This window comes from Staurois parvus, unplaced genomic scaffold (assembly GCF_062004578.1).
Source record: "Staurois parvus isolate SC_StPar_1 unplaced genomic scaffold, SC_StPar_1.0 ptg002598l, whole genome shotgun sequence".
Classification (NCBI taxonomy): domain Eukaryota; kingdom Metazoa; phylum Chordata; class Amphibia; order Anura; family Ranidae; genus Staurois; species Staurois parvus.
In genome coordinates this window covers 24,923-40,367 of record NW_028320394.1, presented here as the reverse complement: position 1 = coordinate 40,367, position 15,445 = coordinate 24,923, and the positions used below count along the sequence as shown (strand labels likewise).

The 15,445-nt window shown below is 37.9% G+C and overlaps 1 protein-coding gene across 1 annotated transcript in view; it reads left to right on the top strand.

Annotated features, from left to right (window-relative positions):
* QPCTL (glutaminyl-peptide cyclotransferase like) overlaps positions 1–15,445 on the top strand; it is a 76,258-nt gene that overhangs the window by 56,561 nt on the left and 4,252 nt on the right. The gene's annotated exons all lie outside the window — the stretch shown is intronic.

Below are 15,445 nucleotides of genomic sequence, written 5' to 3'. Positions count from 1 at the left end.
TTTGCGCACTTAGCAGATTCATGGGGGGATGGGACGCACGGAACCCCTTTGCGCACTTAGCAGATTCATGGGGGGATGGGACGCACGGAACCCCTTTGCGCACTTAGCAGATTCATGGGGGGATGGGACGCACGGACCCCCTTTGCGCACTTAGCAGATTCATGGGGGGATGGGACGCACGGACCCCCTTTGCGCACTTAGCAGATTCATGGGGGGATGGGACGCACGGAACCCCTTTGCGCACTTTGTAGATTCATGGGGGGATGGGACGCACGGAACCCCTTTGCGCACTTAGTAGATTCATGGGGGGATGGGACGCACGGAACCCCTTTGCGCACTTAGTAGATTCATGGGGGGATGGGACGCACGGAACCCCTTTGCGCACTTAGTAGATTCATGGGGGGATGGGACGCACGGAACCCCTTTGCGCACTTAGTAGATTCATGGGGGGATGGGACGCACGGAACCCCTTTGCGCACTTAGTAGATTCATGGGGGGATGGGACGCACGGAACCCCTTTGCGCACTTAGTAGATTCATGGGGGGATGGGACGCACGGAACCCCTTTGCGCACTTAGTAGATTCATGGGGGGATGGGACGCACGGAACCCCTTTGCGCACTTAGTAGATTCATGGGGGGATGGGACGCACGGAACCCCTTTGCGCACTTAGCAGATTCATGGGGGGATGGGACGCACGGAACCCCTTTGCGCACTTAGCAGATTCATGGGGGGATGGGACGCACGGAACCCCTTTGCGCACTTAGCAGATTCATGGGGGGATGGGACGCACGGAACCCCTTTGCGCACTTAGCAGATTCATGGGGGGATGGGACGCACGGAACCCCTTTGCGCACTTAGCAGATTCATGGGGGGATGGGACGCACGGAACCCCTTTGCGCACTTTGTAGATTCATGGGGGGATGGGACGCACGGAACCCCTTTGCGCACTTTGTAGATTCATGGGGGGATGGGACGCACGGAACCCCTTTGCGCACTTAGTAGATTCATGGGGGGATGGGACGCACGGAACCCCTTTGCGCACTTAGTAGATTCATGGGGGGATGGGACGCACGGAACCCCTTTGCGCACTTAGTAGATTCATGGGGGGATGGGACGCACGGAACCCCTTTGCGCACTTAGCAGATTCATGGGGGGATGGGACGCACGGACCCCCTTTGCGCACTTAGCAGATTCATGGGGGGATGGGACGCACGGACCCCCTTTGCGCACTTAGCAGATTCATGGGGGGATGGGACGCACGGACCCCCTTTGCGCACTTTGCAGATTCATGGGGGGATGGGACGCACGGACCCCCTTTGCGCACTTTGTAGATTCATGGGGGGATGGGACGCACGGGACCCCCTTTGCGCACTTAGCAGATTCATGGGGGGATGGGACGCACGGAACCCCTTTGCGCACTTTGTAGATTCATGGGGGGATGGGACGCACGGAACCCCTTTGCGCACTTAGTAGATTCATGGGGGGATGGGACGCACGGAACCCCTTTGCGCACTTAGTAGATTCATGGGGGGATGGGACGCACGGAACCCCTTTGCGCACTTAGCAGATTCATGGGGGGATGGGACGCACGGAACCCCTTTGCGCACTTAGCAGATTCATGGGGGGATGGGACGCACGGAACCCCTTTGCGCACTTAGCAGATTCATGGGGGGATGGGACGCACGGAACCCCTTTGCGCACTTAGCAGATTCATGGGGGGATGGGACGCACGGACCCCCTTTGCGCACTTAGCAGATTCATGGGGGGATGGGACGCACGGAACCCCTTTGCGCACTTAGCAGATTCATGGGGGGATGGGACGCACGGAACCCCTTTGCGCACTTAGCAGATTCATGGGGGGATGGGACGCACGGAACCCCTTTGCGCACTTAGCAGATTCATGGGGGGATGGGACGCACGGAACCCCTTTGCGCACTTAGCAGATTCATGGGGGGATGGGACGCACGGAACCCCTTTGCGCACTTAGCAGATTCATGGGGGGATGGGACGCACGGAACCCCTTTGCGCACTTAGTAGATTCATGGGGGGATGGGACGCACGGAACCCCTTTGCGCACTTAGTAGATTCATGGGGGGATGGGACGCACGGAACCCCTTTGCGCACTTAGTAGATTCATGGGGGGATGGGACGCACGGAACCCCTTTGCGCACTTAGTAGATTCATGGGGGGATGGGACGCACGGAACCCCTTTGCGCACTTAGCAGATTCATGGGGGGATGGGACGCACGGACCCCCTTTGCGCACTTAGCAGATTCATGGGGGGATGGGACGCACGGACCCCCTTTGCGCACTTAGCAGATTCATGGGGGGATGGGACGCACGGAACCCCTTTGCGCACTTTGTAGATTCATGGGGGGATGGGACGCACGGAACCCCTTTGCGCACTTAGTAGATTCATGGGGGGATGGGACGCACGGAACCCCTTTGCGCACTTAGTAGATTCATGGGGGGATGGGACGCACGGAACCCCTTTGCGCACTTAGTAGATTCATGGGGGGATGGGACGCACGGAACCCCTTTGCGCACTTAGCAGATTCATGGGGGGATGGGACGCACGGACCCCCTTTGCGCACTTAGCAGATTCATGGGGGGATGGGACGCACGGACCCCCTTTGCGCACTTAGCAGATTCATGGGGGGATGGGACGCACGGACCCCCTTTGCGCACTTTGTAGATTCATGGGGGGATGGGACGCACGGACCCCCTTTGCGCACTTTGTAGATTCATGGGGGGATGGGACGCACGGGACCCCCTTTGCGCACTTAGCAGATTCATGGGGGGATGGGACGCACGGACCCCCTTTGCGCACTTTGTAGATTCATGGGGGGATGGGACGCACGGACCCCCTTTGCGCACTTTGTAGATTCATGGGGGGATGGGACGCACGGGACCCCCTTTGCGCACTTAGCAGATTCATGGGGGGATGGGACGCACGGACCCCCTTTGCGCACTTTGTAGATTCATGGGGGGATGGGACGCACGGAACCCCTTTGCGCACTTTGTAGATTCATGGGGGGATGGGACGCACGGGACCTCTAAAATATAGAAGATTCTCACAGGACCGCCATTTATAGAGACATGGGAAAGGGATTTAGGAGGGAAAACAGTTCAATTCCCGGAAATGTAACTCTGAGAGGGTGAGATGGATTGGACGTCACCCCGCGTGTAGCACAGAGGAGAGGCGGAGACAACTCACCTTTGTGTTGGCGAGGATGCGGAGGGAGAGGTACGATGTCTCACGTATGGTGGGAGTGTCACAAGATTCAAGAATATTGGGGGGTATTCAAGAAATAATGGAGATTAAACTCCCGAAGGACCCCGAGACCCAAATGTTGGAGAGAACAAGTCCTGAATATAAAGGACTGGGAGTAGAGAAGACGTGCAGACTGGAGGAACTTCATCATGTGGAGGAAGATAAAACGGAGGCTTTCCGTATGAGGTGGGAAAAGTGGGAAAAATGGGAAAAATCAATCCAGCCGCTACCTAGAATATGTGCAATTATTATTATTATTATTATAGAGGATTTCTATTATTATTATTATTATAGAGGATTTATATTATTATTATTATTATACAGGATTTATATTATTATTATTATTATTATTATAGAGGATTTATATTATTATTATTATTATTATACAGGATTTATATTATTATTATAGAGGATTTATATTATTATTATTATTATACAGGATTTATATTATTATTATACAGGATTTATATTATTATTATTATTATACAGGATTTATATTATTATTATAGAGGATTTATATTATTATTATTATTATACAGGATTTATATTATTATTATTATTATTATAGAGGATTTATATTATTATTATAGAGGATTTATATTATTATTATTATTATAGAGGATTTATATTATTATTATTATTATAGAGGATTTATATTATTATTATTATTATAGAGGATTTATATTATTATTATTATTATAGAGGATTTATATTATTATTATAGAGGATTTATATTATTATTATTATTATAGAGGATTTATATTATTATTAATATTATAGAGGATTTATATTATTATTATAGAGGATTTATATTATTATTATTATTATAGAGGATTTCTATTATTATTATTATTATAGAGGATTTATATTATTATTATTATTATAGAGGATTTATATTATTATTATTATTATAGAGGATTTATATTATTATTATAGAGGATTTATATTATTATTATTATTATAGAGGATTTCTATTATTATTATTATTATAGAGGATTTATATTATTATTATTATTATAGAGGATTTATATTATTATTATTATTATACAGGATTTATATTATTATTATTATTATAGAGGATTTATATTATTATTATTATTATACAGGATTTATATTATTATTATAGAGGATTTATATTATTATTATTATTATACAGGATTTATATTATTATTATTATTATAGAGGATTTATATTATTATTATCCAGGATTTATATTATTATTATTATTATACAGGATTTATATTATTATTATTATTATACAGGATTTATATTATTATTATTATTATTATTATACAGGATTTATATTATTATTATAGAGGATTTATATTATTATTATTATTATACAGGATTTATATTATTATTATAGAGGATTTATATTATTATTATTATTATACAGGATTTATATTATTATTATTATTATACAGGATTTATATTATTATTATTATTATAGAGGATTTATATTATTATTATAGAGGATTTATATTATTATTATTATTATAGAGGATTTATATTATTATTATTATTATAGAGGATTTATATTATTATTATTATTATACAGGATTTATATTATTATTATTATTATAGAGGATTTATATTATTATTATAGAGGATTTATATTATTATTATTATTATACAGGATTTATATTATTATTATTATTATACAGGATTTATATTATTATTATTATTATTGAGGATTTATATTATTATTATTATTATAGAGGATTTATATTATTATTATTATTATAGAGGATTTATATTATTATTATAGAGGATTTATATTATTATTATTATTATAGAGGATTTCTATTATTATTATTATTATAGAGGATTTATATTATTATTATTATTATACAGGATTTATATTATTATTATTATTATACAGGATTTATATTATTATTATTATTATACAGGATTTATATTATTATTATTATTATTATTATACAGGATTTATATTATTATTATAGAGGATTTATATTATTATTATTATTATACAGGATTTATATTATTATTATTATTATACAGGATTTATATTATTATTATTATTATACAGGATTTATATTATTATTATAGAGGATTTATATTATTATTATTATTATACAGGATTTATATTATTATTATTATTATAGAGGATTTATATTATTATTATCCAGGATTTATATTATTATTATTATTATACAGGATTTATATTAATATTATCCAGGATTTATATTATTATTATTATTATACAGGATTTATATTATTATTATTATTATACAGGATTTATATTATTATTATAGAGGATTTATATTATTATTATTATTATAGAGGATTTATATTATTATTATTATTATTATTATACAGGATTTATATTATTATTATAGAGGATTTATATTATTATTATTATTATACAGGATTTATATTATTATTATTATTATAGAGGATTTATATTATTATTATAGAGGATTTATATTATTATTATTATTATAGAGGATTTATATTATTATTATTATTATACAGGATTTATATTATTATTATAGAGGATTTATATTATTATTATTATTATACAGGATTTATATTATTATTATTATTATAGAGGATTTATATTATTATTATTATTATAGAGGATTTATATTATTATTATTATTATACAGGATTTATATTATTATTATTATTATAGAGGATTTATATTATTATTATTATTATAGAGGATTTATATTATTATTATAGAGGATTTATATTATTATTATTATTATAGAGGATTTATATTATTATTATTATTATACAGGATTTATATTATTATTATAGAGGATTTATATTATTATTATTATTATTATAGAGGATTTATATTATTATTATTATTATACAGGATTTATATTATTATTATTATTATAGAGGATTTATATTATTATTATTATTATAGAGGATTTATATTATTATTATTATAGAGGATTTATATTATTATTATTATTATAGAGGATTTATATTATTATTATTATACAGGATTTATATTATTATTATAGAGGATTTATATTATTATTATTATTATTATACAGGATTTATATTATTATTATTATTATACAGGATTTATATTATTATTATAGAGGATTTATATTATTATTATTATTATAGAGGATTTATATTATTATTATTATTATAGAGGATTTATATTATTATTATTATTATAGAGGATTTATATTATTATTATAGAGGATTTATATTATTATTATTATACAGGATTTATATTATTATTATTATTATAGAGGATTTATATTATTATTATTATTATAGAGGATTTATATTATTATTATCCAGGATTTATATTATTATTATTATTATTATAGAGGATTTATATTATTATTATTATTATTATACAGGATTTATATTATTATTATAGAGGATTTATATTATTATTATTATTATACAGGATTTATATTATTATTATACAGGATTTATATTATTATTATTATTATACAGGATTTATATTATTATTATAGAGGATTTATATTATTATTATTATTATACAGGATTTATATTATTATTATTATTATTATAGAGGATTTATATTATTATTATAGAGGATTTATATTATTATTATTATTATAGAGGATTTATATTATTATTATTATTATAGAGGATTTATATTATTATTATTATTATAGAGGATTTATATTATTATTATTATTATAGAGGATTTATATTATTATTATAGAGGATTTATATTATTATTATTATTATAGAGGATTTATATTATTATTAATATTATAGAGGATTTATATTATTATTATAGAGGATTTATATTATTATTATTATTATAGAGGATTTCTATTATTATTATTATTATAGAGGATTTATATTATTATTATTATTATAGAGGATTTATATTATTATTATTATTATACAGGATTTATATTATTATTATTATTATAGAGGATTTATATTATTATTATTATTATACAGGATTTATATTATTATTATAGAGGATTTATATTATTATTATTATTATACAGGATTTATATTATTATTATTATTATAGAGGATTTATATTATTATTATTATTATAGAGGATTTATATTATTATTATAGAGGATTTATATTATTATTATTATTATAGAGGATTTATATTATTATTATTATTATAGAGGATTTATATTATTATTATAGAGGATTTATATTATTATTATTATTATAGAGGATTTCTATTATTATTATTATTATAGAGGATTTATATTATTATTATTATTATAGAGGATTTATATTATTATTATTATTATACAGGATTTATATTATTATTATTATTATAGAGGATTTATATTATTATTATTATTATACAGGATTTATATTATTATTATAGAGGATTTATATTATTATTATTATTATACAGGATTTATATTATTATTATTATTATAGAGGATTTATATTATTATTATCCAGGATTTATATTATTATTATTATTATACAGGATTTATATTATTATTATTATTATACAGGATTTATATTATTATTATTATTATTATTATACAGGATTTATATTATTATTATAGAGGATTTATATTATTATTATTATTATACAGGATTTATATTATTATTATAGAGGATTTATATTATTATTATTATTATACAGGATTTATATTATTATTATTATTATACAGGATTTATATTATTATTATTATTATAGAGGATTTATATTATTATTATAGAGGATTTATATTATTATTATTATTATAGAGGATTTATATTATTATTATTATTATAGAGGATTTATATTATTATTATTATTATACAGGATTTATATTATTATTATTATTATAGAGGATTTATATTATTATTATAGAGGATTTATATTATTATTATTATTATACAGGATTTATATTATTATTATTATTATACAGGATTTATATTATTATTATTATTATTGAGGATTTATATTATTATTATTATTATAGAGGATTTATATTATTATTATTATTATAGAGGATTTATATTATTATTATAGAGGATTTATATTATTATTATTATTATAGAGGATTTCTATTATTATTATTATTATAGAGGATTTATATTATTATTATTATTATACAGGATTTATATTATTATTATTATTATACAGGATTTATATTATTATTATTATTATACAGGATTTATATTATTATTATTATTATTATACAGGATTTATATTATTATTATAGAGGATTTATATTATTATTATTATTATACAGGATTTATATTATTATTATTATTATACAGGATTTATATTATTATTATTATTATACAGGATTTATATTATTATTATAGAGGATTTATATTATTATTATTATTATACAGGATTTATATTATTATTATTATTATAGAGGATTTATATTATTATTATCCAGGATTTATATTATTATTATTATTATACAGGATTTATATTAATATTATCCAGGATTTATATTATTATTATTATTATACAGGATTTATATTATTATTATTATTATACAGGATTTATATTATTATTATAGAGGATTTATATTATTATTATTATTATAGAGGATTTATATTATTATTATTATTATTATACAGGATTTATATTATTATTATAGAGGATTTATATTATTATTATTATTATACAGGATTTATATTATTATTATTATTATAGAGGATTTATATTATTATTATAGAGGATTTATATTATTATTATTATTATAGAGGATTTATATTATTATTATTATTATACAGGATTTATATTATTATTATAGAGGATTTATATTATTATTATTATTATACAGGATTTATATTATTATTATTATTATAGAGGATTTATATTATTATTATTATTATAGAGGATTTATATTATTATTATTATTATACAGGATTTATATTATTATTATTATTATAGAGGATTTATATTATTATTATTATTATAGAGGATTTATATTATTATTATAGAGGATTTATATTATTATTATTATTATAGAGGATTTATATTATTATTATTATTATACAGGATTTATATTATTATTATAGAGGATTTATATTATTATTATTATTATTATAGAGGATTTATATTATTATTATTATTATACAGGATTTATATTATTATTATTATTATAGAGGATTTATATTATTATTATTATTATAGAGGATTTATATTATTATTATTATAGAGGATTTATATTATTATTATTATTATAGAGGATTTATATTATTATTATTATACAGGATTTATATTATTATTATAGAGGATTTATATTATTATTATTATTATTATACAGGATTTATATTATTATTATTATTATACAGGATTTATATTATTATTATAGAGGATTTATATTATTATTATTATTATAGAGGATTTATATTATTATTATTATTATAGAGGATTTATATTATTATTATTATTATAGAGGATTTATATTATTATTATTATTATAGAGGATTTATATTATTATTATTATACAGGATTTATATTATTATTATAGAGGATTTATATTATTATTATTATTATACAGGATTTATATTATTATTATTATTATACAGGATTTATATTATTATTATAGAGGATTTATATTATTATTATTATTATTATAGAGGATTTATATTATTATTATTATTATTATACAGGATTTATATTATTATTATAGAGGATTTATATTATTATTATTATTATAGAGGATTTATATTATTATTATTATTATAGAGGATTTATATTATTATTATTATTATACAGGATTTATATTATTATTATAGAAGATTTATATTATTATTATTATTATAGAGGATTTATATTATTATTATACAGGATTTATATTATTATTATTATTATACAGGATTTATATTATTATTATACAGGATTTATATTATTATTATTATTATACAGGATTTATATTATTATTATACAGGATTTATATTATTATTATTATTATACAGGATTTATATTATTATTATTATTATACAGGATTTATATGGCGGCAGAAGGTTCGCTCAGCGCTGTACATTATAGTGGGGACAGAACATGAGACAATACAGGAACAATACAATACACGAGGGGTTCGAGGGCCCTGATCCTGGGAGCTTACAATCTAGGAGGGGGGGGGGTAGTGGTACAGGAGGAAGTGGCTGTGGGGGATGGAGTGGCGGGAGGAGTGAAGGAGATCGGCTGTTAGGTGGGGGTGGGGTAGGCTTCCCTGAAGAGATGGGTTTTCAGGGTGCGCCTGAAGGTGAGGTGGGTAGGTGCCAGCCTGATGGATTGGGGTAGGGAGTTCCAGAGGATGGAGGAAGTCCTGGAGAAGTCCTGCAGTCGGGCGTGGGAGGAGGAGACCAGGGAACTAGAAAGTAGGAGGTCCTGTGAGGAGCGGAGAGTACGGGTTGGGTGGTATTTGGGTATCAGGTCAGTGAGGTAGTTTGGGGCGGAGTTATGAATGGCTTTGTATGTCAGAGTTAGTAGTATGAAATTAATGCATTGGGCAATCGGAGGCCAGTGGAGGGAATGACAGAGGGGGGTGGAGGACACTGAATGGGGGCCAGTGGAGGGAATGACAGAGGGGGATGGAGGACACTGATTGGAGGCTAGTGGAGGGATTGGCAGAGATGGGTGGAGGACACTGAATGGATTGGCAGAGGGGGGTGGAGGACACTGAATGGGGGCCAGTGGAGGGAATGACAGAGGGGGGTGGAGGACACTGAATGGAGGCCAGTGGTGGGATTGGCAGAGGGGGGTGGAGGACACTGAATGGAGGCCAGTGAAGGGATTGGCAGAGAGGGGTGGAGGACACTGAATGGGGGCCAGTGGAGGGAATGACAGAGGGGGGTGGAGGACACTGAATGGAGGCCAGTGGAGGGATTGGCAGAGGGGGTGGAGGACACTGAGTGGAGGGAATGACAGAGGGGGGTGGAGGACACTGAGTGGAGGCCAGTGGAGGGAATGACAGAGGGGGGTGGAGGACACTGAGTGGAGGCCAGTGGAGGGAATGACAGAGGGGGGTGGAGGACCTCGAGTGGAGGCCAGTGGAGGGAATGACAGAGGAGGGTGGCAGAAGCGGAGCGGTTGGTGAGGTGGATGAGTCTGGCCGCGGAGTTCAGGATAGACTGAAGCGGGGATAGTCTGTGATGAGGGAGGCCGGTGAGGAGGGAGTTGCAGTAGTCCAGACGTGAGATAATATGGGAGTGTACAAGTAGTTTAGTAATGTCTGGGGTTAGGAATGGGCGGAGTTTGGATATGTTGCGGAGGTGGAGCCTGCATGAGTTTGCCAACGATTGGACATGGGGTTGGAAGGACAGGTTTGAGTCTAGAGTGACACCTAGGACTCTGGCTTGTGGGGCGGGACTGATGGTGGCGTTGTTGGTCGTGATGGAGAGGGTGGGGGGCACGGGGTGGGGGGAAGACAAGAAACTCGGTTTTGGAGAGGTTCAGTTTAAGGAAGTGGAGTGACATCCAATCTGATATGTCGCTCAGTAGGTGTGTGATTCGGGCGGAGACCAAGGGGGTGAGGTGGGGGGTGGAGACCGAGGGGGTGAGGTGGGGGGCGGAGACTGAGGGGGTGAGGTGGGGGGTTGAGAGATAGATTTGTGTGTCGTCGGCATAGAGGTGGTAGTTGAAGCCGTGAGAGTGTATGAGTTGGCCAAGGGAGGAGGTGTAGATGGAGAAGAGAAGGGGCCCGAGGACAGAGCCTTGAGGAACCCCAACAGAGAGGGGGAGTGAGGGGGAGGTGGTAGCATTATAGGTAACGCTGAAGGAGCGTTGGGATAGGTAGGATGAGAGCCAGGAGAGGGCGGAGTCTCTGATGCCGAGGGAGTGTAGTTTAGTAAGGAGGAGGGGGTGGTGGACTGTGTGGAAGGCCGCAGAGAGGTCAAGGAGTAGGAGCACTGAATAGTGGCCATTAGCTTTGGCGGTTAGAAGGTCGTTGGTGAGTTTGAGTAAGGCGGTTTCGGTGGAGCGTAGGGAGGTTTCGGTGGAGCGTAGGGAGGTTTCGGTGGAGCGTGGGGCGGGTTCGGTGGAGCGTAGGCGGGTTCGGTGGAGCGTGGGCGGGTTCGGTGGGGCGGGTTCGGTGGAGCGTGGGGCGGTTTCGGTGGAGCGTGGGGCGGTTTCGGTGGAGCGTGGGGCGGTTTCGGTGGGGCGGGTTCGGTGGAGCGTAGGGGGGGTTTCGGTGGAGCGTAAGGCGGTTTCGGTGGAGCGTGGGGCGGGTTCGGTGGACTGTAGGGGGGTTTCGGTGGAGCGTGGGGCGGTTTCGGTGGAGCGTGGGGGGGTTTCGGTGGGGCGGTTTCGGTGGAGCGTGGGGGGGTTTCGGTGGAGCGTGGGGGGGTTTCGGTGGAGCGTGGGGGGGTTTCGGTGGAGCGTGGGGCGGTTTCGGTGGAGCGGTTTGGGTGGAGCATACGGAGGTTTGGGTGGAGCGTAGGGCGGTTTCGGTGGAGCGTAGGGCGGTTTCGGTGGAGCGTGGGGCGGTTTCGGTGGAGCGGTTTCGGTGGAGCATACGGAGGTTTGGGTGGAGCGTAGGGCGGTTTCGGTGGAGTGTAGGGCGGTTTCGGTGGAGCGTAGGGCGGTTTCGGTGGAGCGTGGGGGGGTTTCGGTGGAGCGTGGGGGGGTTTCGGTGGAGTGTAGGGGGTTTCGGTGGAGCGTAGGGGATGGAAGCCGGAATGTAGGGGATGGAGGAGGTTCGTGTCAGTGAGGTGGGAGGAGCTCAGGCGATTGTAGACTAAGCCCTGGAGGAGTTTGGATGTAAATGGCAGCAGGGAGATGGGTCTGAGGTTGTTCAGGTTGGTGGGGTCCAGGGGGGGCTTTCTGAGTATGGGGGGTGATGTGCGCGTGCTTTAGGGGGGAATGCGCCAGTAGAGATTGAAGATGTGGGTGAGGGAGCGTAGGATGGAGGGGGAGGGGGCGTAGGATGGAGGGGGAGGGGGCGTAGGATGGAGGGGGAGGGAGCGTAGGATGGAGGGGGAGGGAGCGTAGGATGGAGGGGGAGGGAGCGTAGGATGGAGGGGGAGGGAGCGTAGGATGGAGGGGGAGGGGGCGTAGGATGGAGGGGGAGGGAGCGTAGGATGGAGGGGGAGGGGGCGTAGGATGGAGGGGGAGGGGGCGTAGGATGGAGGGGGAGGGGGCGTAGGATGGAGGGGGAGGGGGACCGGAGGAGTTGTGTGCAATAATTGTAGTATTAAAGTAACGTAAAGTCTGGATTAGGAATTATTGAAAAAGAAGATAAATGCATAATCAGGGCCGAGAGGAGTGGGGTGGGGGGGGGGGTAAAAGATTACTAGATGAGTGGTAATATTCTGATTTATGGGTATATGAAATTGAAAATATTTTTATGAATATGTTCGTTTTATTAGCTTTTGTATACATGAAATGGTAACCTGAAAAATAAAGTATTAAATATAAAAAAAAAGATGTTGGGGTCATAGTCAGGGGTCATGGTCAGGGGTTGGGGTCACAGCTAGGGGTCGGGGTCACAGTCAGGGGTTGAGGTGTTGAGGTCCAGTGTCATGGGGTCATAGTCAGGGGTTGGGGTCACAGTCAGGGGTCAGGGGTTGGGGTCACAGCTAGGGGTCGGGGTCACAGTCAGGGGTTGAGGTCCAGTGTCATGGGGTCATAGTCAGGGGTTGGGGTCACAGTCAGGGGTCATGGTCAGGGGTTGGGGTCACAGCTAGGGGTCGGGGTCACAGTCAGGGGTTGAGGTGTTGAGGTCCAGTGTCATGGTCAGATGTTGGGGTCACAGTCAGGGGTTGAGGTCAGGTGTTGCGCAAGAAGTTGGGGTCACAGTTAGTGGTCAGGTTCAGGAATCATGGTCAGATGCTGGGGTCACAGCCAGGGGTTGGGGTCAGGTGTTGGGGTCCGGTGTCATGGTCAGATGTTGGGGTCATAGTCAGGTGTTAGGGGTTGGGGTCACGTTCAGGGTCAGATGTTGGGGTCACAGTTGGGTCAGGTGTTGGGGTCAGATGTTGTGGTCACAAACACTGTTTGGGGTAAGGTGTTGGGTCAGATGTTGGGGTAACAGTGAGGTATCGGGGGCCAGGGGTTGCTGTAACAGTCAGATGTTGGGTTCACGGTCAGGGGTCAGGTGTTGGGGTTTGGTGTCATGGTCAGATGTTGAGGGGCATAGTCAGGGGTCAGAGTCACGGTCAGGTGTTAAGGTTAGGGGACAGGGTCCAATATTGGGGTCACAGGTAAGGGTCCGGTGTTGGGGTCAGGTGTTGGGTTCACAGTCAGGGGTCGAGATTGGGGTCAGGTGTTGGGTGTTGAGGTCAAGTATTGGGGTCGGGGTCAGGGGTCGGGATTGGGGTCAGGTGTTGGGGTCGGGGGTCACAGTCAGGAGTCAGGTGTTGGGGGTCACAGTCAAGTGTTGGGATCGGGGGTCACATTCAGGTTTCAGGTGTTGGGGTCAGGGGTCACCTTCAGGGGGGCAGGTGTTGGAGTCAGAGGTCACAGTCAGGTGTTGGGGTCAGGTGTTGGGGTCAAAGGTCACAGTCAGGTGTTGGGGTCAGGTGTCACTGTAAGGAGTTGGGGGTCAGAGGTCACATTCAGGGGTCAGGTGTTGGGTTCAAGGGTCAGATGTTGGGGTCGGGGATCACATTCAGGGGTCATAGTCAGGGATCAGGTGTTGGGGTCAAGGGTCACAGTCAGGGGTTGGAGTCAGAGGTCACATTCAGGGGTCAGGTGTTGGGTTCAGGGGTCATATTCAGGTGTCAGATGTTGGGGTCGGGGGTCACATTCAGGGGTCAGGTGTTGGGGTCAGGGGTCATATTCAGGTGTCGGGGTTAGGGGTCACAGTCATGGGTTGGGGTCAGAGGTCACATTCAGGGGTCAGGGGTCACATTCAGGTGTCGAGGTCAGGTGTTGGGGTCATAGTTAGGTGTTGGGGTCAGAGGTTACAGTCAGGTGTAGGCGTTAAGTGTTGAGGTCAGGTGTTGGGGTCGGGGGTCACATTCAGGGTTCTGGTGTTGGGGTCAGTGGTCACAGCCAGGGGTCAAGTGTTGGGGTCAGGGGTCACCTTCAGGGGGTCAGGTGTTGGAGTCAGAGGTCACAGTCAGGTGTTGGGGTCAGGGGGTCAGGTGTTGGGGTCAGGGGTTACAGTCAGGGGGTAAGGTGTTGGGGTCAGAGGTCACAGTTAGTTGTAGGGGGTCAGGTGTCTCAGTAAGGGGTTGGGGGTCAGAGGTCACATTCAGGGGTTAGGTGTTGGGGTCAAGGGTCATATTCAGGTGTCGGAGTCAGGTGTTGGGGTCAG